Source organism: Anas platyrhynchos, chromosome 1 (genome assembly GCF_047663525.1).
Source record: "Anas platyrhynchos isolate ZD024472 breed Pekin duck chromosome 1, IASCAAS_PekinDuck_T2T, whole genome shotgun sequence".
In the NCBI taxonomy this organism is placed as follows: domain Eukaryota; kingdom Metazoa; phylum Chordata; class Aves; order Anseriformes; family Anatidae; genus Anas; species Anas platyrhynchos.
The window spans coordinates 30348362-30374046 of NC_092587.1; the positions used below are offsets into that span (position 1 = coordinate 30348362).

At 38.5% G+C, this 25685-nt stretch overlaps 1 protein-coding gene across 30 annotated transcripts in view; it reads left to right on the forward strand.

Moving 5' to 3' along the window:
* Positions 1–25685, forward strand: part of NRCAM (neuronal cell adhesion molecule) — a 150807-nt gene that overhangs the window by 51231 nt on the left and 73891 nt on the right. For 3 of the 30 annotated variants that reach the window (XM_072033756.1, XM_072033774.1, XM_072033769.1), the window contains one exon: positions 19065–19209. The exons of the other annotated variants lie outside the window; for them this stretch is intronic. The gene's annotated coding sequence lies outside the window, so the exon portion shown is untranslated. The remainder of the gene's footprint in view (positions 1–19064; positions 19210–25685) is intronic. 30 annotated transcript variants of the gene reach the window in all.

Below are 25685 nucleotides of genomic sequence, written 5' to 3' on the forward strand. Positions count from 1 at the left end.
GGATGAGTGACAACCAGCCAGCTCCAAAGTGACAAGTGTTTGAATGTCTAATTGGGTCAGTGCACAGGTGCCTGCTCCTCATGAGGGAGATGTTCTAGCTTTTCTCTGGGACTTTCTCTTGGTTCCCTTCATTTTTCTTACAGTTGTAAAGCAAAACTGTCTATAGTTTCTTGCAAGAGAACAAGCATTAGGAAGGAAGAAGGATGACCTCTCCCTAGACTGTTTTGGTTAAAATATCATTAATGCTTGAGTGCTGACTGGAGGGGAGGCAAAAAAAATCCATTGAGGAGATGGATGTATGCTGATAGAAATAGATGATATAGTAGATTATAATAAAGAGACTTGATTGGTGGAAAAAAAAAACAAACAACACATCGTATTTGCTCATTTTCTGTATTTACATAGTTCTCATACTGGTTAGAGCTAGAGTCTTTTGCATCAGGGATGCATGGAAAAGAAAAAAAATGGTTTAGCTATATTTGTACAGTGAGTCCTTTCCTAAGTCTAATACACAACTTGTTTTCATAGAATGCAATCAGATATAGGCAACTGATGTGCAAGGAAACAGTTTCAACTTACTGAAGGCATGCTCTGAGCAAAGAAGACAACTGACACTAAGTCCATGTTACTCAGGTGTAATTGCTCCCATTCCATCTCTCCCTCAAAGAACTATAGAATACTTGGGGTTGGAAGAGATGTGTAGAGATCATCTAGTCCAACTCCATCTCTGCTGCACAGTCAACTAGAGCAGCTTGTTGTTTGGACAATTGGTTCAAATGTTTGACTGCCTTCAAAGTAGAAAAGTGCTTTCTTGTGTTCAGATGGAAGTTCATCTGTTTTAATTTGTACCCATTGCTTCTTGTCCTGCCTCAGAGCACCACTGAGAAATGTTCTTTAGCCCCGCCCCATCAGATATTTATACACATGGTATAAATACATTATTCAAGATATCTTCAAGCATCCTCTTCTTCAGGCTAGAGTCCCAGATTTTTCAGTATCACCTAAGAGATCAGATGCTCCAATCCATTAATTTTTTTTATGGTTCTTCACTGGATTCACTCCAGTATGCCTGCATTTCACTTGTACTGTGGAGCTCGTGAGTGGACACACCACTCTGAATATGTTTCACCAGTGCTGAGGAGAGGGGAAAGATGTCTTATTTTGACCTGCTGGCAACATTTTTACTAATGCAATCCAGGATACTGTTGGTCTTCTCTGCTTCAAGGGCACCCTGCTGGCTCATGGCCAACTCATAGTCCACCAGGACCCCCAGGTGCTTTTCTGCTGAGCTGCTTTCCAGCTGGTCAGCCCCAGCCTGTGCTGCTGCCTGGGGTTGTTCTCCCCAGGTGGAGGACTTTGTATTTCCTTTTGTCGAACCTCATGAGGTACCTGTTGGGCTGTTGTTCAGCCTGTTGTTTAAAGCTTTAAACAAAGATGTTTAACAGTACAGGCTCCAGTATCAATCAAAGCTTTGTTAAACAGAGAAATACTGAGTATTTCTTTTATGCTACATACATGTACATTATTGCAAATTTGAGGTGATTCCTGTGGCAATCATGAGAACAACCAAAGTCATAAATGAACACTCTACAACATTTTAAAAATAATTTTAGTTGGGATTGGTCTTTGTTCTATTTTTGCTCTGAAAAAATTTCTGAGCTTTCAACTTCCTGTGGGAGAAATAATGGTGAAGGAACTTGAGAACATATTTGAATGCAGACTTCTTGTTCTGTGCTGCATATGCATTCACTAAAATCCCATGAAGAGTGACTGTTAAACACAGAAAGCAGCAAACGCAAATATTAAGACCTGGGTTTATTACATCTCATCTTAGGTGCTTGGATACCTCAGATAAATTAACAGCATGGTTGTTTAAGGAAGAAAATTTTTGGTAGGCAACTTGAATTCTGACAATTGTCTCATCTGCCTACCTGTGTGTAGAGTTGGTGTGTAAGTGCAAAGAGCAGGGAAGGTAGCAGTATGTAGAAAGGAGCGGGAATAGGAGATCAGTGAATTTATGATCTGTTAGTGGAACTTCAACCTGTGTGTTTTGCAGCTGCTTTCTGTTCTTCTTTCCAATTTGCTTAGTCAAGTTAGAATATTACTGTTCCTTTGAAAATTGTTTCACCCATTCCCACTGTTGGTGATCTATTTTAGTATATACTATCGTTAGTATGAAGTGCCCAGCTTTAAGAGAAATATTTTGTTGTTTTTGCTTCTTGATACTAAAAGAATAAAAGTAATGAAAAAGCTAGAACTCTCAGTAATAACTTTTTAGTTAGCTTTATTTATTTCCAAATGTTTTTGCCCTTGTAACAAAATGCGTGGTTACAGAATCTCAAAATGGTTGAGGTCATCTTGTCCAAGTTCCTTGCTCAAGCATGGCCTCACAGAGCAGACTTTCCAGGACCATGTTCAGATGCCTTTTGAGCATCTCCAAGGATTGGGATTCCACCACTGCCACAGGGAAGCTTTTCCAGATCTCAGTCACCCTCAGAGTAAAAAAGTGTTTCCTGATATTCAAGCAGAGCCTCCTGTTTTGCAGTTTCTTTTGTGCCTGGATGATCCGTTAGTATGTCCAAATGATATCCAACCTTTGCTTTCCAGAGATCCATGATTGCACCTTTTCTGTCTTTCAATGCTAGCTCTTAGGGGCGCTCTAATTCTGAAATTTTATTTAAAAATATTATACTGTTATTATTATATCATATATATATAGATATATATATAATATATATATTATTATTAAACTGGGAAAGAAAATTACATATCAGATGCTCTTACTGAATGCTTGGATAAGCTCCAACAGTAATAAAAAAAAAAAAAATCAACAAAACAACCATAACAACAGAAAAAACATACCTTCCAGAGCTTGGAAATATTTTACCCAAAATTTATTTATTTGCAACCTGGGAAGTCCTTTTCTGCATCATTAAGAGGAATAATTTAAACCATTTTAAATATTGGTAAAGCCATTATTTTAAAATTGGTATACTCAAACATCATCTGTTGTAAGTATGTCAGTAGATATAACTAGAAGCCAAGATAAAGTACTGTCTTTAACATAAATGCTGTTTTCTTTTTTTCAGTAGATTCTTTTCCAGTGTCTAATGACACCACCTGTAGCTAATCATGTTTTGATTATAGAAGAGAAACTAGATTCCGTCTTAGGGTTTCTCAGTGAATGCATTTTGCATATCTCTGTTTTGTAAAGCAAAATCCAGGGGGAGTAGGGAAGAGGAAATGATAACCATTTTTACAGACCTGACAGAATAAAGCAAATGTTTAAGTACACTGGTATTAAAAATAAATAAATAAATTTAAGTTCCAACTGCAGATTTTTTTTTTTAAGTGTGTCCATGCAACTTTTAAGTGGCAACTTCATTGAGGCTTAATAGTGTGGTTAATAACATTTTTCCCCTACAATTCCTCAGTGGAAGCTTAAGTGAGACTTATACAGGTGGTTTTACTTATCACAGCTACTCTGTCTGGCAAATATATATCATTTGATCTTCAAAGACTCTTCAGTCTATGCAATTAATAGAATCATAAAATAATTTAGGTTTTAAGGTCTTCTGGTGGGCTTGGAAGTCATCTAGTCCAACCTCTTGTACAAAGCAAGGCAGACTGTAGTCAGAGCAGAACGTTCAGGGCTTAGTCTCATTTATTTTAGAAATCTCCAAAGGGGGGGGGATTCTACAGCCTCCTTGGACAACTTAGTCATATGCTTAACTGCTTTCCTTGGAGAATTTTTTGTTCAGGTTCGATTGGACTTCTCGCTTCACCTTGTGAGTTCTCAAGTTTCTTGGCCTTTCGTAGTGCACCTTGAAGAAGTCTACATTTTCTGAAACCTTGCTTTTGGAGTGGAAGACTGATTAGGTTCCTTCTTAGCCTTCTTTTTTTCCAGCTACAACAAACTCAATTTTCTGAGCATCCTTGTACATTATGTGCTCCTTGAACATCAAAGCAGCTGTTCGCTGGACTCCAAGTTCCTCAGTGAAGGACCCAAAACCAGACACAGTTTTCAAGATGAATAAATACCTCATGAATATCAAGTAGAGCAGTTGCATACTTTTCTTCAATCTGCTGACTATGCTTTTGTTCCTGCCCCCTCCTTCTCTTGCTGTGATTGGCACGCATATGTGTGAAACTGTCTTCTGTTGTGATTGGGACTTCATGCTGCACATATATATATAAATATAAAATGTACCCAGTCGTATCGAGCAAGGGCTGATTGTTTAGTTTAGTACTACTACCTCGTGTGAGGGGAAATAGTGGAAAGGTAAGAGACTAGAGCAAAAGATGCAGGCTGAAACAAGAAATATGAAAGTAAGAATTAAATAGTTTAATACTGCTTATTAGCTTTAAATAGGAAGTGTAGAAGACATTTATATGAAATCTTAAAGGAGCATCTATTGTAGAAAAAAATCTGGTGAACTACAGTGGTGGTTTTACCCTGCTGGGGAGCTGAACTGCATTGCAACTGCTCTCTAACTCCCCCTCCTCAAACAAAAAAGGAGAGAAAAAAAAAAAAGATGGGAAGAGCTCAAGGGCAATTATCATCATGGGCAAAACAGTCTCAGCATAGCGATAGGCAATAAATTATATTAATCTCTCTAGCAGACTAGAACAGTCAGAAATTAAACCAAACTAAAAACACCTTCCCCCCTATTCACCCTCTTCCACCTCATCCCCTCAACAGCACAGGGGAACAGGGAATGGGGGCTGTGGTCAGTCCCTGACACTTCATCTCTGCCACCTGCTCTCCTGCACTGACCTGAGGGTCTGCAGGGCTGCTTCTCACTCCTCTCTCCCCCAGCTGCTGTTGTGCAGCAGGTTTTCCCCCTTTCTTAAAACTGCTCTCCAAGATGCACAAACATCTCTTACTGACTCAGCTCTGGGTAGCAGCAGATCCCTTTGGAGCTGGCTGAAACTGGCCCTTATCTAACATGGGGCAGCTGCTGGGCTCTGCACATAGAGGCCACCCCTACAGTCCCCCTGGGTTAGTTTTTCCTATACAGGAGATGGGAGTAAAATGTTTTAGAATTATTCTTGAAATACAAGAATAAAGCAAATCAAACTAGCTGATAAATTTATAGTCTGTTTAGGCATAAGTCCTAGAATTTCAGAGTTAAATTAAGCATAACAAAAAGCAATCACACCTAAAGGCAGGATTATTTTAACCTGGTGCTGCAGCCAAAGGCAAAAACAAGTGTCCAGACTTAATCTTTTTGTTATCATGCTTTGACCAGGTTTATACTCAACAGGACCTCTTATTTGTGAGGCTTACAGTCTTGCAAAACATTCATCCACATGCTTTTCTTTTTTGTTCATCAGCCACATGGCAGTTATTCTTTCACACCCTCTTCCCTGTTTTGATTTCTCTTTGAGTCTAGGGCTTGGTATTAGGAATGTACAAAAGTAACACCAAGTGAAGCCCTGACTTGATAGTTTATAAAAATACTAAGGTACTGTAGGGCAACATTATACTTATTTGTTTAAAGTCTATTTGTTTATACCTCTTATTTGTTTAAAGTTTGTATTAGTAAATATCTTATGTAACACATTAACATGAGAAATGGGCAAAGAAACATAGTGCTGAAAGAGACTGCAGCATTGGGAAGAAAACCCCAAATACATCTTCTTCCTTTGGTCTGTCACAGGGAAGGCTTGACAGTGTTGAATTTGTTATAGAGTGGTTTCCCAGTGCATAAGCTCCTGCTCATATTTCCACTTGTATGAAGTAATAAACAAGGAATCTGAAACAAAGGATGTAATTAATTCAGATTTCAGAAAAACTTGTGATACTGTACGACACAGAAGATGAGCTTACAAAATCAATTAGGAAAAGACCACTGGAATGGATTACAGCAGGATATAAAGGGCGAAGGATAACAGCTCAATATGGACAAGGATAAACTGCTTTCTAAGTCACTATTTTTTATCACTATCTAAAATAATAAAAGAAGATTAAGTTTCTTGGTTTTATTACAGGTTTATAGAATAGTTAGTAAATGTAATGAACAGGCATTATTAGTGGATGAGCTGGAAAGATTTATGCATCAATAAAATGTAATGGATAATGAGTTAAGGCAGCAAATGTACATTTTAATATCCGGAGGGCTTCAGCCTTTGTTGAAGGATGATCACAGAATCACAGAATCACAGAATTTCTAGGTTGGAAGAGACCTCTAGATCATCGAGTCCAACCTCTGACCTAACACTAACAGTCCCCACTAAACCATATCCCTAAGCTCTACATCTAAACGTCTTTTAAAGACCTCCAGGGATGGTGACTCCACCACTTCGCTGGGCAGCCTGTTCCGGTGTCTAACAACCCTTTCAGTAAAGAAGTTCTTTCTTTCTTTCTTTCCTTCTTTCTTTCTTTCCTTCTTTCTTTCAGAAGAAGAAGAAGAAGAAGAAGAAGAAAGATATATATAAGAATAATAGAGTTATATTTTTAAATACTTTCTTCATTGATACATGCTTCACTTTCTAAACAATATCCTGTAAAGTCGATATATGTCCTTTTGCAGAGCAGTGCAGATAGCCCCTTAACTATCTGATTTTTTTTTTTTGCAACAGGAGTGTATTATGTCTAAATATCTACAAATATTTAAGTGCTTGACATAATGTAACACTTATTTTTTTTCTATTTATTTCAAGGAAATCATATTCTAAAAGCTTTAAGACTTCAGATCATTTTTATGCTATTGGTTATGCTGCATGTTGATCTCTGAAACAAGATGTTCACGTTATCACTGTTAAAATTTGTTAGTAGATGAAGAGGTATCTGGAATGTATGGATTTATTTCTAAGAAGATAGGGATATGATGGGCTAACAAATCCAGATCTGTGCTTATCATAGAAAGAATAAAAGGCAAGTAGAGGCTTGTAACTCAATTCCCCCTTTTTTTTCTTCCTCCCCCAATATCTCCTTGTCAGTTCCACTATATCAGAATCAGGGAGTAACACCAAGGGAAGGCATAAAATGGACAGAAGATTATTGACTGCTGAAGTAATTACTCCTTTGAATGAGCGTTAGTTTCTGACTTTGCTACAGTCTTAAAAATCCTGGACAATATTTTGTTGTACTATCCCCAGGGAAAAATAATAATAATAATAATAAATAATAACATTTGTATGTATTTATTGTTCCACCCACTAGTATCCAAACGTTTTACATATCCTGAGCCTCAGATGCTCCTTAGTAGAATGAACCTTCTGAAATGTACAAAAATGTTAAGTAACAGCATTTGTGTATTTATTTCTCATGCCCTGCACTTCTCTCAACGTGATGCTGTATGTACATCAACCAGAATTAATTTCTTGCCTACCTCTACTCTCTTCATAGGAGGAAGAGGAGGCTGGTGCCCTATCTCAGGACAGTTGTCCATGGGGCTCTTTTCTTCCTCTGTTAAGCGATCTGGCCTGTTTGCAATCAAGAGGCTCAGGAGGCTCATAAGAAAAGCAGCTTTAGTATCTCTTGCTCCTTTTGGCAACCTGAAGGAGCACTGTTGGGTTGCCCTGCCTTTTTCCCTCCAGATGACTCCACATGTGCCTCTGCAAGCAAGTCAGGCCCAACTTCTAACAGTTTAGTTTCACTAGGGTTCTCATAACGTAATCTACTTTCTAAAATATGATGTGTGCATGTGCTGAAATATGTCTTGTTCACAGCAAAGAGATGTAAAAAACCTTTGGCATCTGTCCCGTTCTTTCAGGCATAAAGTTCATGAAGAAAAATCTCTGTTAGACTTGTCTTGCATGGAAACCCAAACCATCTACACTGAACACATTACTTCTTGTTTATCTGAAACCTACAGATCTACATACCATGCCAGAACTCATTTGCAGAGTAGCATGGGTCGACTTTAATAGTCATAGCTTCTAAGGTAAATGATACTTTTTTTTCAGGCTATGATTTAAGACCCCTTCTTGATTTCTGTTCCCATTCTTTATCCTACAAATGTACATGTATTTCAGCATTGTAAAAAATGATGGAGAATTCAGGGACAAATCTGGGGAATATAGAGGCATAGATTGGAGCTTCTAAAGTATTTTCAATTTCCGTTGTTTCTCTTAAATTATTTACCATATTTGTAGATCTTTTAATGTCTGCTACTCACCTGCTGCTTTATTTTATTTTATTTTTTCTGAGCTTTTCTAGCTGTTGTGTTGCTAGGACATACCCAAGTAGCTACAAAGGTTATAAAGCATTCAATAGAAGAAGCTTCTCAGTGAAGTATAAAAGCAGTACAATAATAAATTATATGAAGATTCTGAAATATAAAATTCGAAGCAGTATCTTTATATTTGTAGAAGTATGAGTTTGTTTGCAAAAAGCTTGTCTTTGATTAAAAATGAAATAACAGTTAGCCCTTTGTGTTCCAACACCCTGAATTGAGTATCTGGTGTTTACAAATCTTGATTTTTCTGAATTGGCAATTTAAAAAGTATTTACTAGAATATTCAAAAAATGTGTCAAGTATGATTAACAGTCTGTATTCTAGTGTGAACATCTTTTTTTTGTAGAGTTGTTTCTAAACTTCAAAAAATAAATAGATTATTCATACCACCCTAGGCACTGCTGCAATTCTGTATTATTTCAATTTACACGCTCCTGACAGATAATAGATTTTCCTGAATTACATGAGGTGCGTAGTTTACAGTATTATGCAACAACGTCATCACTTTTAGGGTAGTTACTACAACTATTTGGCATTCTCTTTGAAAATAAATTGCTCAGTTTGGCTTTGCATCCCCTGCCTTGCAAGAATTTTGAGTCCTTTTACGTTATTATGGAAAACTAGTCATTTTGAGAAGTTACAAAACTGAGAATCTAAAATTCTTTCATGTAATAAAAAGCTAGTTACTAAACTAGAAACTAGTTATAACTTAGTAACTTATATATATTTATATTTTTATTAACTGGATGCTCCTCCCTTCTGTATTTCTTATGTTGTCGTCATTTGAACCTTGACAACTTGATGGTAAACAGTCAATTTAGAGAACCTGCCAAGAATGAAAGAACTATGTAATGAAGTATAAATAAGGTAGATACTTGAATTGAGTAAGAAACACATTTTCAAATATTATACCTTTTCAAATTTGAGGTGCAGTGCTTATGTAGCTAGATCCACAATTTATATGACTAAGCATCTCAGTTCTCAAAAGCACTGCTCAGGCATAACGTCGGACTGCATTCAGTGGGAACTGCCACCTCCTGTACCGGTCTGCATTTATCTTGGTGAGCCTCGTCCAGACAAAATTTGATTCTATGGCTGGAGGCCAACAGAGCAGCTCTGCCCTCCGCACTGACCGTGGAAAGATGTGTAGGGCTTAGAGGCTGTTTGTTCCTTCCCTCTGGAGTCTCTCAGGGCTGGTCTACAACTTGAAAGTTTTGTTAGCAATTTAATAGGCAATTAAATTCTCAGGAAGTACTTCAAAGGAAAAATGGCTGTTTGGCTGGCAGGAATGGATGTTTTCCAGCCAGAGAAAAGAGAGGAAAAATGTTGCGAGGATGATTTAAGCCCTGTAGGTATTTTTTCAAATAACTTGCCATCAACTGTTGTATTTTCCTACTTTTTTTCAGGAAGTTTGTTCAGGCAAGTTTCTCCAGTCCTCTAACTGAAATAGTAGCTCTAAGGCCACACAGCATTTGAAGGAATTGAAGCTTCTTCACATCTAGAAAAGCAGACTGCAGAAGGGCAGCGTGCGTCTGCTAGTTCATGTCTTTCAAGCACTTGCACTGCAGTAGAGCTGTATCATTGACATACTTAAAGGGTAGCATTAGATACACAGTATTTCCTACTGAAAGAGTAAATATCGTATTTTGGTGTCTTTGGGAGTTCACACTATTTTTTTTATTCTTTGGATGAGTGATGATCAGAGGGCTGGAGCACCTCTCCTATGAGGACAGGCTGAGGGAGTTGGGGTTGTTCAGCCTGGAGAAGAGAAGGGTCCAGGGAGACCTTACAGCATCCTGCCGGTCCCTAAAGGGGCCTACAGGAAAGCTGGGGAGGGACTCTTTGTCAGGGGTTGTAGTGATAGGACAAGGAGTAATGGATATAAACTAAAAGAGGGTAGATTTAGGTTAGATATGAGGAAGGAAGAAATTCTTCATGCAGAGGGTGGTGAGGCACCAGAACACCAGAGCAGCTGTGGATGCCCCATCCCTGGAGGTGTTCAAGGCCAGGCTGGATGGGGCTTTGGGCAACCTGGTCTGGTGGGAGGTGTCCCTGCCATGGCAGGGGGTTGGAGCTGGGTAGTCTTTAAGGTCCCTTCCAACCCAAAGCGTTCTGTGATTGTATGCAAATACTTGCAATAACAATGAGATGGTTAAGGAACGTTGGGAAGTATAAGTTCTAAATGTACCACATCAGATCCTTGGTTAGTGAAATGTTTGTGAATTCTGTTAATATATAAAAAATGCTGGAAAGAAACAAAATATTCCCGCAGCCTGCAGATATTAAAAGTGGAAGTGGGATTCAAAGGAAGCCATAAACTATTTTTTTTTCTAAGTTAACAACTGAACCTTGCTTCTTGCTTTACACAGTTCACCCAAAACAATATCTAATGTGAAATACAGTTGTGATTCTCAGCATTTTCGTAGATTATGCTGCTATCAGTTTTTAACTTAAAAACTAAACTTTTTGAGCTGTAAAATCAGTTTGCTCCATACAAAAGTTTTCTTTGTTTCGTCAGTTGAAAATTAACACTAGTTTAGAAAGTTGACAAGGCATTTTGTTTGACTCATTTTTTGGCACTGCTACTGAAAAGTGATCAGTAACTCATGCTTAAACTATAAAGAAACTAGATCCACACCTATTATTTCCAAAACCCAAGTCGTCCTTTCATGGTGTTTTACACTTGCTCACTGGTTTCCCATAAGTAAGTTATGAAAAAGATTTTAAAAGCTTCATTCTTCATACCATTGTTGCAAAAATCATGCTGGTAGCCTATGTGAAGGTGCTGGAGCACAGATACGTAGGAAACAAAACTGGGAAGGGTTTAGCCTATATATTCTATAAAATATATTTTATATGTTCTATAGAAGCAGTCATACTAAAGGCTTACCAGAAACAAATGTGCTATACTGACTTAAACAGCCATCACCATCCTTGCCTTTTCCCAGCATTACTGCAACATTTAGATAATGCATCTTGAAACTGAAATGAGATCTAATGGCTAATTTAAAGCCTTATCTTTTGAGGAACTGGAAGGGCTGGTGGAGTGGGAGGGAATTTTATGTAATTGCATTTTGCTATGAGAACTTTCCTGTAGTATATAAAAGGGGGATAACCACAAAAAAAGCTTCCTTAAACCTCTGAATTTTTATTGTGCCATATCAAAGTGAATAAAGGTATTTTTTTTTTGTCGATGTAACTGTTTTACTTGAAAGACCCAAGGTAAATGCTGAATTCTGTTCTTTCTCACAAACATGCTGTAGCAGGATGTACTGTTTGCCAAATAGGGCTGAGCTGAGCATCAGAAGTAGCTTCCGGAAAGCATCAAGTGGTGTATCAGAGTATGGGCCTGCTATTCCAGGGAAGTCCTACAGAAGGGGATACCTAGATTTTGGAAGATACTATCCTGTTATTATTTACAGTTCATAATCTATAGATGCATTTATTTGGGTTTCCTTGATTGCATAAAGGCTCAACAACAGAAGAAATATAAATTGCTTAGAGTCTTGTGATTATGGCCCTTTACTAACTTAAACCTGGACAGAAAAAAGCCTGGGATATAGGTTTCCTCCTACTTCATCATTGCATTGCTTTCAAGTACAACTACCTGAAAGGAAGTTGTGGGGAACTGGGGGTCGCCCTCTTCTCACAGGTAAGCAGTGATACGACTAGAGAGAATGGCCTCAAGTTGCACCAGGGGAGGTTCAGGTTGGAAATTAGGAGAAATTTCTCTTCAGAAAGAGCAGTCAGGCATTGGCACGGGTTGCCCAAGGAGGTGGTGGAGTCATGGTCCCTGGGGGTGTTAAAGGAAAGGTTGGATGTGGTGCTCACGGACATGATTTAATGGGTGACATTGGTGGTAGGGGAACGGCTGAACCAGATGATCTTGGAGGTCTTTTCCAACCCTAATGATTCTATATACTACTGTGCACAGTGTTACAACTTCCTTCTTCCATGCTCAGTCATACTGTAGTCTCATACTGTACAAGAGGTTTTCAGCTCTGGTTTCTGGTTTCATGCTGATATAACTGTAGTTAAAACTCTCAGGAGAAAGAATTATTTTTTTCCCAGTAGTTTCTGTTGGTTGTGTTAGGTATTTCCTCCCTGAGACTGTTGTGAGTACTGTGCACAAGTACTGTATCTGCCTCTTTCATGTTGTGTTCACTGTAATGGGAGACGTAGATGCCCAGACCAGCGATGCGAAGCGCATACGTCCTTACTTTTCAGTGCTGGGAAGCCTGTGTCAGTTGTTTCTTGGTTTGGTCCTAAGTGTTCGAGTAGGATTCTGTGGCTTGTGCATACAGTATTTGAAATTCTGAGCTTGTTTATCATCACATTTGTCAGTGAATATCCCCAGAGTTGCATAGCTTTCAGCTGGTGAAATGACTTAACTGTTCGAAAACAATGTTTTCTTCCCTCCGAGAATGTAAGTGATCAAATGCTACAAACACTGAGTTGCAGATTGTGACAACAATCATAGCAACCTCAGTGGAGGACTCCTCTGTGGGCTATCGACCTTGCATTCAGGTCTGCAGGGCACCTTCAAGAAAGGATATCATGTAGAGAAGTGAGCATAGGAGAGAAGAGTTACAAAGAACACAGACTTAGGACACAACCAGACTGTGAGGTCGATACAGGTGTGGTGTGTGCATTCATACCTTGACAAATGGCAGCGTTTATCTCTGTTACTCATGTGGCTGCCCTACTTGCCTGTTCAGCCAGCAGCTGCCTGTGAGGTGCCCTATGAGTGACAGTCTCTTCCCAGGGGTGGGTGAGACAGGGTGTGCACGGCACCTTTGCTAGCAGGCACTCTCTTGCACCCTGCTCTCTTCTCACAGAAGTCAGGAAAATGGGTTGCTCTCCTGAGCTTAAAGCATGTCAGTATGGCGTGACCACCGTTTTGTTTCCTGGAGGCGCTCATTCTGCAGCAGGGTCTGCAGCTCTTTGGTTCTTGTACCCAATAGGTCCCTTATTTGATTTGAGAAGCATGTTTGGGTGCAATCCCCTCTAAGTGAACTCAGGAACAGAATTCCTGTTGACCTTACTTCAGTTAGGATATCATCCATTATTATGGGATGTCTGTGGTGAGATTGCATTCTCATCACATCATTGCATTCTGGTGGGTGTATGAAAACTGAGGGAATAAGCTTTAAATGATTTAATATACTTGCTTAGTTGATTTTTGGCAAGCTCATTGTATATGTACTAGTCTATGTAAGAGGAAGACCCACAAAGACCCAAGCAAAGATGTCTATGCTTTATTCAACTATATTTATTTGAAAGGTGAGTGGCTATGGCAGGACAGGAGAAGCCTTCTGTGATGCCTCACATAGCAAACACATCTGGCCCATTCTTGGACTTTGTCACTAAACAGTAGTTACAACACTATTGTTTTTACAGGTACGACAATTCTTTGCCATCCATTCACATTGGGAAATGATTGAAGGAGCACACCAGCCTGTGTTGGTGTAACTGTTGCTTTATAACATGGTGACTTCTCAACTAATCATGTAGCAGATGGGTGTAGAGAAGTCCTTCAAACAGCTGAGCCAGCAGATCTTACTGCCGATCAGCCTGCCTGCCTTTCTCCCTGCCGGTGGGTGCTGCTGTCCCTGCTGTCCTGTGAGAGCTATCGGAATTGCTCATTTGATCATTTACCTACTTAAGTTTTTACGAGTCCTTTATTGAACTGCCTGGAAGAAGACTTTTGTCTGTAACCTTACACTACCCATAGTTTGTTAGTGTTGAGGTTAAATTAAATTTGGCACAAACCTGCAGTGGTGGACCAGAAGCCAGTATAAGTTGCTGAGGAGCTGGGAATAATGGCTCTGGTTTTGTCATGTGGATTTGGGGAACACACGCTAGCATTATAAGTCTAAGTATGGAAAACTAAAAAGTTTGGCACCAAACTTAAATGGCAGAGGCAAGAAGAGCAACATCAGTTTTAAGTGGAGCTGACCTAAAATCTCACTGACCTTATAGCTTGATGAGTAAAGTACTGCATTGGTCTGTATGGGCACTATCATCAGGGGGAAAGAAATGCTTATAGCATCACTTTGCATTCATTTGGGATCCCTATAAGAATGGTAAAATGTAGCAAGGGATTTCAGACTTCTAATTAAACACCAGGGATTGCATACCCTTTTTGTTGCAAGAGATGAAATCTAAAATTTGTAGTATGAAGATCATCCAAAAAAAAAAAACCTTATACTTTTTTTTCCAATCCATTTAAGCCCTTTGCGAAATAGACAAACTATTATATTTGGAAAGGCACCAACACTTTCAGGCTTTTATTAAATGATTAATCTCTACAATTTGTGGATTCTGAAGCAGAAACGTTGTTACATAATGCATAATGAAGAATATGTCATCTCACATTTATTCCACAGAGGCTTTTGTTTTGGGATTCATGAAGCCTCGTGGATCTTCTAAAAATCAGCAGATGTGAGCACTGTAATGGCTCAGTAATGTCATCTGTCTGGTGTCAGGAGCCCTGTTTTGCAGTAGCTTAAGTGTCTTTTGATACGTGCTGTGGTCTGGTAATGTTTTAAAGCTCTCTGGCTTTACTAAAGAGTAAATGGCTGAGTATCAGCAGTTTCTAAAGCCTTTTAATACTGCTGAAAGAACAGATAATGACAGTGTACAGTGCTAGAACAAGAAAACAAAGACTGGATATACAAATATTGATGGCCACTTAGTTTCTAAAATAATTGCAGTTCATGTGGTTTTGGCTTTTACAAGTTTGGAGTATAGTTCCTTTTTGTTGAATTTCTATGAAGTGTTATTCAGGAAACACATTTCTGCAAGAAAACTGTCAAATGTTTAGCCACAGAAAGTGAAAACAGTTCTTTGAAAGGTGTCACCCAGTCATCTGTCAGTGTATTCATTAGTTTTTGAAATGCCACCAAAATAGCCATGAATTAACAAGGAAAAAGTATTTTGAAAGAAGATACATCCTTCTCATGTTAAAAATTATACTAGGTTTTTATACTGACTTTATACAGAAAATTTATACTGACCTATCCTAGTGGCAAAATGAGAGAATAAATTAAATATGCTGCCTGGCAAAATATAATAAAAATGGGTTCTGTGGATTATTCAGAAATTCTTTCATCCCCACTTGTTATATAATTTCCTTTAAAGCAAGTTGTGAGAGGCTGGAAAAGGGATGGACAAGCTCTCTGGGAACTAGAAAGGTCCTTTTGTGTCTGCCTACTGCAGCACTTAATCTCAGTCAAGTGGCAAATGGAAAGACTCTACCTACTCTCACTACCAAGGGAGTGCATTCACCTCTGTTCATAAAGTGTGCTTTCTTTCATTAAGAAAGGTTAATATCTTTTTCACTGAAATCTGTATGAAAGAAAACCATGTGTAAAGAATTTAATTATGAATTTCTGAGCACAGTGCCTTTAAAATTACAACTGGGTTAGTAGAGCACTTCCTGCAAAAAATCTAGTGTCTATCAATATCTTTCTATAATTGTTGGTAGCACTGCTGTTAGTTGTTTCACATTTAGAGTAGCTGACTACCTTTAGAGTACAAAAAAAAAAAAAAGCTTATTTATTGCCTTCTGTTAAAGCAGTGTGATTCTGACATCTGTAGCTACTGCTTTTTGTTTGTGACAAAGTTAAGGAGCTAAACATCTTACCACTCAAAAAAAAAAAAAAAAAAAGAGGTATTCCTGCAAATTTTCAAATCAATTGAAGACAGCACCATGCTGAAAGGGAGGAAGAAGCTTTGACAGAGGCTATTAAGTGTCACTACCTAGAAAGTGACCCTGGCAGAAACGGAGGAAGTGAGCTTCTTCTTAGGGTGCTGCACAAAAAGGCTATAAAGGCACAAAAGCAGCTTCTGATTTACTTTTGAAAGAATGTCACATCAGACTCAGATATAAATGAAATACATTTTTTAAAATCTTTTTTTGGAATAACCTACACACCAAGATGCCTCTTGGGCAGTGTTCATGCCAAAAGCAACATTGCTCTTATTCTACTGGACAGTGCTTTTAGAAATTTCTTTGGCTCTGCTCTAAGTTGTTTTCCTTGGCTTTGAAGAATGTTCTTCACCAGTGCTTCAGTGGGGAGGAATAGTCAACTTAGAGTGGGGATACTTCAGTAAGGCCCAGCTTGGTTCCATGAGGACTTACATGTAGGTTGAGGCTCTAGTTTCACATGATGTTCTGCTTCAGGTTGTCATTCAAAACATGACATCCAAAAGAAGATGTCATCCAAAGAGGTGGTCCTTTTTGGGTGATCTCTATCAGGTCGGAACCTTATGTTTTCTTACCTAGGTTTCTTTTTTCCTGAATCAATGAACTTGAGGATGCTACAATTCCTAGATCAAATGTAAGGAGAGAGGGCAGGAAGTTGCAGTGAAGCACTGAAGAAGAGCTCAGCACCTCCCTATCTTCTTGGAAACTGCTTGTTATCAAATCAAAGCAAGCCTAGTGTGAAAATACGCCCTGTTTTAAGTATCAACATTCTCACTCAAGAGAAAGGCAACGTTGGAGACAACTGTAAGGACCACTCTTACAAAAACGGGAGTGTAATCATTGAGTGGATAGCCCTAATGTCCCCTCTCTCTTCCCCCCAGTTTCTGTTTTATTTTGTGGAGATTAGCCAACTCTAATGCAGCAAAGCAGAGGAGGGTGGCTTTTAAGGAAGTAGTTGTTCTAGTGTACGTGAACCTCCCTTTTCATACCTGCAAGTGCATAGAATATGTGGAAGACAGAGTACTGAAATGTACCCTCGTTGATGTACTTTGATGATCAGGAAACTGCAAATTCAGTTGCTGGCAGAAACTAGCCCTTATTCTGGCCCATAATGCTTTTATAGTAGCAAAGGGAATTGTATGGGCAACTTCATTTCTACTCCGTGATAAAGTTATTTTAGGTTTAATTGTATTTGTTTTCTTCACTGAGATTTCATTAGATGCTTTTTTTGGTACAGGTGTCTTGACCTAAATACATTAGAATTTGTTCAATTTTAAACAATATTGAAACTATTATTCTTTCATTTTTAAATCTTTGAGTCTTTTCTTCCTCTTTCTGTTTTCCCCATGACATTCAATATCTCTGCTAAACCAGTGCAGTGACTTAGGTAAACTTTCTCTGATTAAACATGTGAGAAAGCGTATGTTTGAAGTTCTGAGTGTCTCAGTCATGCCAACTGTTGGCTTTATGTCTGGAAATACTGGTTTTGGTATTAAACAACAGGTATATCACACTTTTCCCAGCCTATACTCATGTGAATATATCTTGCAGTATTAAAAACAGCCAAGAGTTTAAGCTGTTAAAGAAGACGGGAATGTGGTTCAATTAAGCAGAAATTTTATTATCTTGCATGGCAGCTACCCAGCAGCAAGCATTATGTGTCGAAACACACATAATTTATTGGACCCAGCCTAATGCTGGGAACCCACTATCAAGATTAAAGGAGAATGAGAAAAGGTCTTACTTCATCTTTACCATCTCTACAGTTTTGTAGGGGGTGCTTCCAGACAATCCCTTTCCACAGCATCAAGCTGCTGTTATAGATCCAGCTATGAAGTTAAAAATGGGATGAGTGAATTCAGAGATCCCCTATGATGCACTAAAAAGCCTTAAGATGTGCATCTTAACAGAGACACAAACTCTTTTCCTTTTCTGCTATTTAGGGTTGTAAGAAAAGTATTCCTATGCCCTGTTGATGTGCCCTAAACATGTTGATGCCTGTTTTATGCTTTTTTCCTTCTGGGAGAAGGAAAAAGCATAAAGCATGCTGATGCCTGTTCTATGCTTTTTCCTTCTGGCTGCAAGGGTTTTGTCATTGTGTCCAGTGAATGTTCTACAGGAACCAACTTGACATAACCCCTTACATAACCCCTTCCATGAGCTTGATCCAATTCCATCTAAAACAGTGTGAGAAGTCTGTTTCAGGACCTCAAATTAGAAGACAATTACACAGAAGCTAAGCAAAAAAGAAAAAGAAAACAACAGCAAACAACAAACCAAACACAACCTCAATTTCTTTTAATATTTTAATGTATTGATATTAAAGACATTGTTTTCATTCACTTAGAGATGTAAGTTGATTTTCTGCTTCAAATTTTACTCTGATGATGAACGAATCTATTAGTTTCAGTCTATATGTTCTCTGGACAAATTGAACCCAACTTGATTGTAGAATAATTATAAACTAATTTATCATGTGGTTTAGGATAGAAAATGGTGAACTACCAAATCTTTGTAGTGAAACAGCCTGAGTCAATGTACTACAAAAGAAGAAAGGAATACAGATTGTGAGAGGAGTGCTCCTAGAGGAATCACTAGCTATTATCAGCTTGTCTCAGCTGTTGAAACATCCCTCTTTAAGAGGGTATTTTATTATTAATTTAGTATTTTATTACTGAGAAAAGCCATATCTCAAAGCCTTTGCCTCCATATGGGGTATAGAGTGTTCTCATTTAAAGTCTGATTGATTTGTTCCTTGATGGACTTTATTTCCCAGGACCATTCTTTGTAGAGGGCTACTCCCTCAGCAGCATGGCAAACTGCTCTTCCTCCAGTCTGGTGGTGTCCTGAACTAGCTTACAGCCTTCAGGAAGAAAGAAAAGGCAGCATCTGTCTGCCTTTGAGAAGAAAAGGAGCTTAGGAGAGATCAGGCTGGGAGAGGGAGACAAGACATACGTTCCCAACTGTTTGTCTTCAGGTCCTGCCTTGATTTGTTGCTTCTTTTCGTAAGGAGATACTCTGATCTTGTGGTGGGTGTGCACAACAGCAACCCTCGTAAACATCATGAAACTACATGCTGAGTGGGGTTGCCTTCCTCTTGCCCCATCCATCTGCCGTGTGAAGTGTTTCCCAAGAGCCTCGTGTAAGTCTTTAACTCTTTCCCACAGACCGTACAAAAACTACAAAAGTCCCTACGAGTTCTGCTTTCCACAAGGCTTGCTCCGAGATAGACACGATATTCTTCTGAGCAAATCTGAACTGGGAGTTGGAGTCGTAGAACCCTAGGGAATAACGCCTGAAGGGAAGTTAAAGGTGAGAATAAAACCCAGGCTGATGTGAGAGATTTAAGAACAGGAGATCAAAACTTAGATTCCTCCCAACGGTGCAGTAGTTCCTACATGTCCTTGCAGACCCAATTAAAATAACATTTGATTAAAATGAATAGAACAAAGCACTGTTTTAAGTGGTGCTAAGTCTCTGGATAAATTGAAAAACCAGCAAAATTTAATTTTATATTGAAGATTAAAGAATATTTTCTGGTCTTAGTTATATTATGGTTTCTCTGGTGTATAGCAGTAAGGCAATTTAAAGTAAAATTAAAAATCTGTGGACAACAGCATCTCTCCCAATATAAATTAGCATGGCTGAGAAAATCATTTTAGCCTTTAATGTTGATTTATAGCAATTTTGTATTCTTTACATGTTGAAATCCAGGACAGTATTATGCTAATACAGCTGTATCACCTGCAGGTGTTACTTGAGAGGCGGGTGAGCAGTTCTTTGTATTTTCTTTGAAAGATCAAAATTTCAAAATGTGCCATAAGAGGGGTCTGACTGACAAGCTGCCTTGATATACTGTTATTCTAACTATAATTGCGCTGACTGAAAATTCCCTCACAGACTCAGATAATTTATAAAAGCTATAAAGCACAGACGATTGATGTAATCAAAGCTAATTAGGAAAATTATGTATTTTCACTTTTTAAATGTCTTGTTTTCCTGTTTATAGTTTCTTGAAGTTTATCCATCTGAAATGTTCCTATTTTGTCCATTTTTCAGTGAAAAATACACATTAGGTGTTACAACTGTGCAAAAATTAGAGCTGGCAGAATTTGTTTAAATATTTTTTAATAATTGTGCTATGAGAAATTACTATGGAGTGTGCCCATATTAATAGAGAGAAAGCTGGTTTTCATTTTCTATGCACATCTAGAAACTTAGCAAATAACCTGTCTTAAGAAAAAAAAAAATAGAAATAAAATGGATGCATATTTATAAAACTTTGTGTTTTCCTGAGAACAAGAATTTTGTTGTGTACTAAAATCATGCTGCCTTGTTTCTGCGCATAGATAAATGTGTTTTCTGTCAGAAAACACAGATGTTTCTTTTGATGCCTCATTGATTTATGTAGATTTTATACATGTAGATATGTTAACTAGCTATTTTATTTTTCATTGATTAAATATATTCATTCTCTAATGTGGAAAAAATAATACACATCAATTTACCTACTATTAACAGTGAAAAGTATGGATTACAAATGTAAGAGTTTACTTTTTGTAGTAACGTACATTTGCAGTACTATCAACTGAATTTCAGATTTTTTTTGGTAGTGATTTTGGGATTTCATAATGTGTTTTCTTCTTGCAGTGCTATTTTTACCTTGAAGAATCTTTCTTTCTTTAATTCAGTATTTATTTTTAATTTTGTGGAATGATACTGTTTGTCCTTAGTATTAGTGTAACAGAAAAACAGAGAATTTGAAAGAATGCATTGAATGGAAAAATAGTCTTGCCTCAGTCATTGATGTGACAGTGATTTTGATCAGTGAACTTGATTTAAATGAAATTAAAAATATTACTATTCTTGCAGTGTGTGTTGTTTGAATTTGAGATCTTGATTTAAAGGATAAATTAGTTGTAACAAGCCAAAGGAAACAGTAGTAAACATGGCATTATAAAAGAAATTTCTTTTATCTCCTCAGTGGTAATGTGAATGTGAAATTCAAATGAACCTCTGAACATTGTAAATTTTTACATCAAAGTGTAATGTTTACTTACATAATAGATATGAAGTCTTGGGTAAGTTTTTTTGTTTCATTAATGAATAGCGTACACGCATTAAAAATGCGAGGAAAGCTATTTCTGAGTTAGGCAACAAACCGGATTAACTTCTCGGTGAATAATGAGCTTTTTTTACCCTAAAGGTTTGAATTAATGATTTGTATATAATAGCTCACTCAGGCTCTAGTTATTAGTTTTGTCCTATTGCTGCTTTGTTAAACTGCACCTAAAATTGTGTTATTTCAGTGGTGTTAAGTGCCTTCCCTGATTCTTGTAAATAGAAAATCGAAAATATTTTTAACATATAAAATACATTTTAAATGAAAGGGCACCAGCATGGGGATGTAGGTTAGCACTTCTCATTTAGAAGCTTTCAGTTTTATAATGGTATTTTAAAAACTCTATTAGAAGTGGAAGATTTATTGTGACAATTAAGCTGCAGGGTTTTATTTTTGATACATTAAAATCAAAAATACATTAAATTAAAAAGTCACATTAATCCTTTACCTTTTTAACAGCAGAGAAATTTTCCACGTTTACATAAACATGAAACACATAAAAATAAGTCCTTCATTCATATTTTGGAATTACTTTTTTTTTTTTTTTAATGGCGTTGATAATGCAGATACAAGAAGATGGCTAGGGAAGAGAATCAGCTGCAGTAAAGATTATAGAACAAATCTTGAGAGCTTTATTCAGGCCCAGTTCAGATGAAACCAGGGGCAGATCAGATTGAATACCACCAGCAAAATGTGGGGTTAATGCTAAAAAATATTAATTTTAGTACATTGTATCTGTTATTCCAAGTTGTCCCACTGACATGAAATAACATCGGGTATACCCATTTGTGTTTTTGGATAAAGAAATACTAATGAAAGGAGTAGACTTGGTAGTTGTTGTCAATAGTTGACACCAGTTGGAAATAACAGCAGGTGAAGTGCTGGCTCATCCTCAATTTCATCTTTGTTTCCCATCATTTCATCCAAGGCGCTTCTCCTGCCCTGAACTCAAATCCTTCACTTGTATGTCAGGGTGGCTGTAGTGTTGACTGAAATAAAAGCAGCATGATGAGGAGGATACCCATAATTTGTGTTTCCGAGCCAAAGGGCAGGGCTTTGGAAGAGTCCCTTTGATGCAGTCCTGTGCTCCCATCTCTCTCTGTACTACACAGATGTCCTGGCATTTGCCTTGTGATGGATCCGGGGGGATCCACGACTTGTCTGAAGCCTCCAGGTGCTGGTGCTTTTCAATATTCTGTAATTACAGCAAGACTGTTTTTTTCACTTAGAATTCTTCTGTGGTTTTCGTATGAAATATGAAATTGATTTACCTACATCTATTTATCTACATCTGACCCTATGTATAAAGCTTTAACACAGAGTTTCAACCTTAGTGCCTTTAAAATTATGTATCTTTCTGTTCCTTCTTGCCTTCCTCTCCTCCTAGCAAGCCACAGACCATGCTATTTATTTGCCATCCCCAATCCCACTGCTGTGTTTTGCTGCCAGCTGCCTGTCCCGCTCCTTCACCCTCCTCTCCTCCCAGCTCCAAGCTCAGAGCAGAGCCTCTCTCTGGGCCAATCTGCCACCTAACGGAGGACTGACATTACTGTTAATATTTTCAGACAAGACAATGCATCTGGGCCTGGGTGTGCCCTGTTATGAATGGAAGACATCCTGGCTGTGTAGCAAGGAGGAGTTTGTCCCTTTGGTGGTGACCGTCCCTGCCTCTCTGTGTAAATTGTAAAATTGTAAATTGTCCGAAAATTGTAAAATTGGCTGGTTTTCTTTGACCATTGCTAGGACAGTGGTTATCCTTGCGTATATGATCCTTGGTGTCACATCTGAGCATGGTGACTTGGCTGTGAGATGTGGACAACGCTGGCGATATCTGCACATTTCGGGGAGTCACTTGCTTTGTTCAGGCCTCATGTCTTTCTGCTGGGAAGAGCAGCAGCATGAATGAGTGCTGTGTAGAGCAGAGACAGACCTGATCCATGCAGCTATCATCACCGTGAATGTTACCAGCGTTTTCCAAGAGAAAGGCAGGCGTATTTGTAAAGCTTTGAAGTGTTTGGATCTGAGCTCGTGGTAAAATATTCATTTTGGTTTCTAATGCTGTGCAGAGATTCCAAGCTAACAGATGTCGTTGTAACTCCTTCAATAGAGCTAATTAAAATGGAAACAGCAAAAGTGCTAACTTTTGCCTGTTCAATAGATATGACGTATAGGCGGGCAGTTCCCAACCCCCATCTCCCAAAAATCTACCCAGGGAGCTGGTTGGAGCTTGAACAGTTTGTTCCCTCCACGCTGTTTACCCTCCTTTGTTCATGTACTTGTTAGGGTTTTAGATCTGACAGAATGCCTTTAGTCCTCAGTTTCTGGCACTGTCCCTGCTTTGAGTGACCTCCTCCCTAGCAGAACTATTCTGGCATTTCACGCTAATATTAGTGGTTTCTGCTCTACTTCCCAGGGGGAGGAGTTTCCCTATCTTTGAATCAGATTCTGCTCTTTTGCACAGTAAGCGTTTCACAGGAATATCTCCAGGATTGCAGGAACGCTTCTAGACAGATAGTGCTTTTGAGGTGAGCTGTGGGGATGTAAACAAGGTAATTAAGCAGAGCAATACAGCATGTGTTAGCTTCTCATCAGCAAGCTCTTCGAAGCCCCTGCTCTGGCTTCTCCTGGGTTTAAAAAAAAAAAAAAAAAAAAAAGAAAAGAAACCCTTCATCATATCTCCTGGGCAAAGAAATTAACATTTCAGGGAGCATTTCAGCTGAGCATCCCTTTTGCATATTTACAAGGAACGCGCTATAGACACTGAGTTCAGAGCCTTTGCTCAGGATGATGGTGCATTTTCCTTTTGCCCACTCTGCAGTTTTCCTTCCTCTTCTGGTTGCACAGTACAGTATTACTATAACAGCAGTCTGATGATTCATTGACATTTTTCTCAAAGCATTTCTTTTCTCTGTTACAAAACTTTCAGAGGGAGAGAGATGAGCTACTTGGATGCTTTGTCTGGCTGAAATTCAGTCTGAATTAGACCCTCTGAAAGTGGATTTAAGGAACAAAATTAGGTCATTTGTATCTTTAAAGATGTTAAAGCATGGTCCGAAGGGCTGTCCTCACACTATCATGTGGGTACCTGTTTTTAACATCCAGGCGGCTGTAAAAATGGGTTTTCTTAATTTGTTTTCTTGCACTCACTCTGAATGATTTGTAACTGACTGGGAAATTTAATAATCAAGCTGAATTCTTTACTCTCCTTAATCACCATGTCTAGTGAGGCGCTTCAAGCTAAACTATGCTTTTTCTAAAACTCTGCGACTTAGGTTTTCACTCGCTCCAGTGTATTCCCACAGCCTTCAGCAGATTTGCAAAGCTGAACTCAATTCAAGCTCTTTAACCAAGTTCTTGAAAGAGCAAAGTATGCATACATGGAGAAGAGATTAAGCATGTTTGCACAGTCTATAATGACTCTAAAGGACTACTGAAATAAATGTCATTCAGACATGATTTTTATGCTCTGTTCCATTTTCTGTTGTAAATGAGGAGGTAAAAAAGAAGATGAAAAAGACAGAATACAGTAGAGGATTTAGGACACTAGAAAGCTCCCAAGCAAAAATGAGTTGTCTGAGGTTAAATTTACACTCCAAAAATGCCATTCAGCTGCTGTTTTGTCTCTGAAGGCTTCTAAACTTACAGGACTTACTAAGTTTACCTCCCTGTTAGAGAAGTATCTGTGGCTCTGTCATGTATGTAATCGCCCCAGTCAAAGCAGTTTATAATTTAATCTGAGCAGGATCTAGAAAGCAAATGCTCCTCTGTTTAAATCCTTGCAAGGGCCAAATCCAGCATAGGTCCTCAGGGAATACACAAGACAACTGTAAAAGGACAGCTCTGCCCTGCTCCACTTAAAAAAATATAAATAAATAAATAAAATCTGAGTGGCTGCTTTCAAGACAAGATTAGAGGCCAAGGATCGTAACTGATTTTACATGCTTACCTGCAGCCCTTACTCAGACGTCTGAACTTTGTGCTTAGTGGTTTTTTTTCACTCTGCATTTGTGGGCACTTCTAGGATGTGGCACTTGCACTTCTAGAGCAGACACATGAAACAAGACTTTGCTGAGCTGAACTTGTAAGGACCTACATCCTTGCTCTTCTAGCTGTATCCCAGTGCTTATCACATCCCAGTGCATCACAGTGGTTTGCCAGTGAGATGCAGTTAGCAGCTATAAAATGCTGCAGTGTTTGGGGAGTAATAATATAAAAGAATAATATTAAAGAAGAAAAAGGAAGAAGTAGTTGGATAGAAGAAGATAATGATAATAATAACAACAATAATAATAATAAGCAACCCAAAACAACAAGTAAATCAAGATCTAAATGGCCATGCCTTGTAAAAATGTAGAACAGATCAAAGCTGAGGAACTGCCTTTTCCTAAACTCTAGACCCTGTTCAGCCCTGCCTGGGCTGGAGGACTGAACCTCGTGTGAGGCTGTGTCAGCTGGGAGAGCCTCAGCCCACATGGAGCAAGCACAGCTCAGTGGCAATGCAAAATGGATGGAAAATGGAGCTGGTGTGGTGCTGGCTCAGCAGCTGGTGCTGCAGTTCCCCTAGAGGCAATTGGATCCTGTTGTGCTAGGGCTGTGTGGGTGCCTAATCAGCTCTGGTACTTGTGTGAAAGAGCTTCTGTTTGAATGGCAGATGTGTTGGCTATTG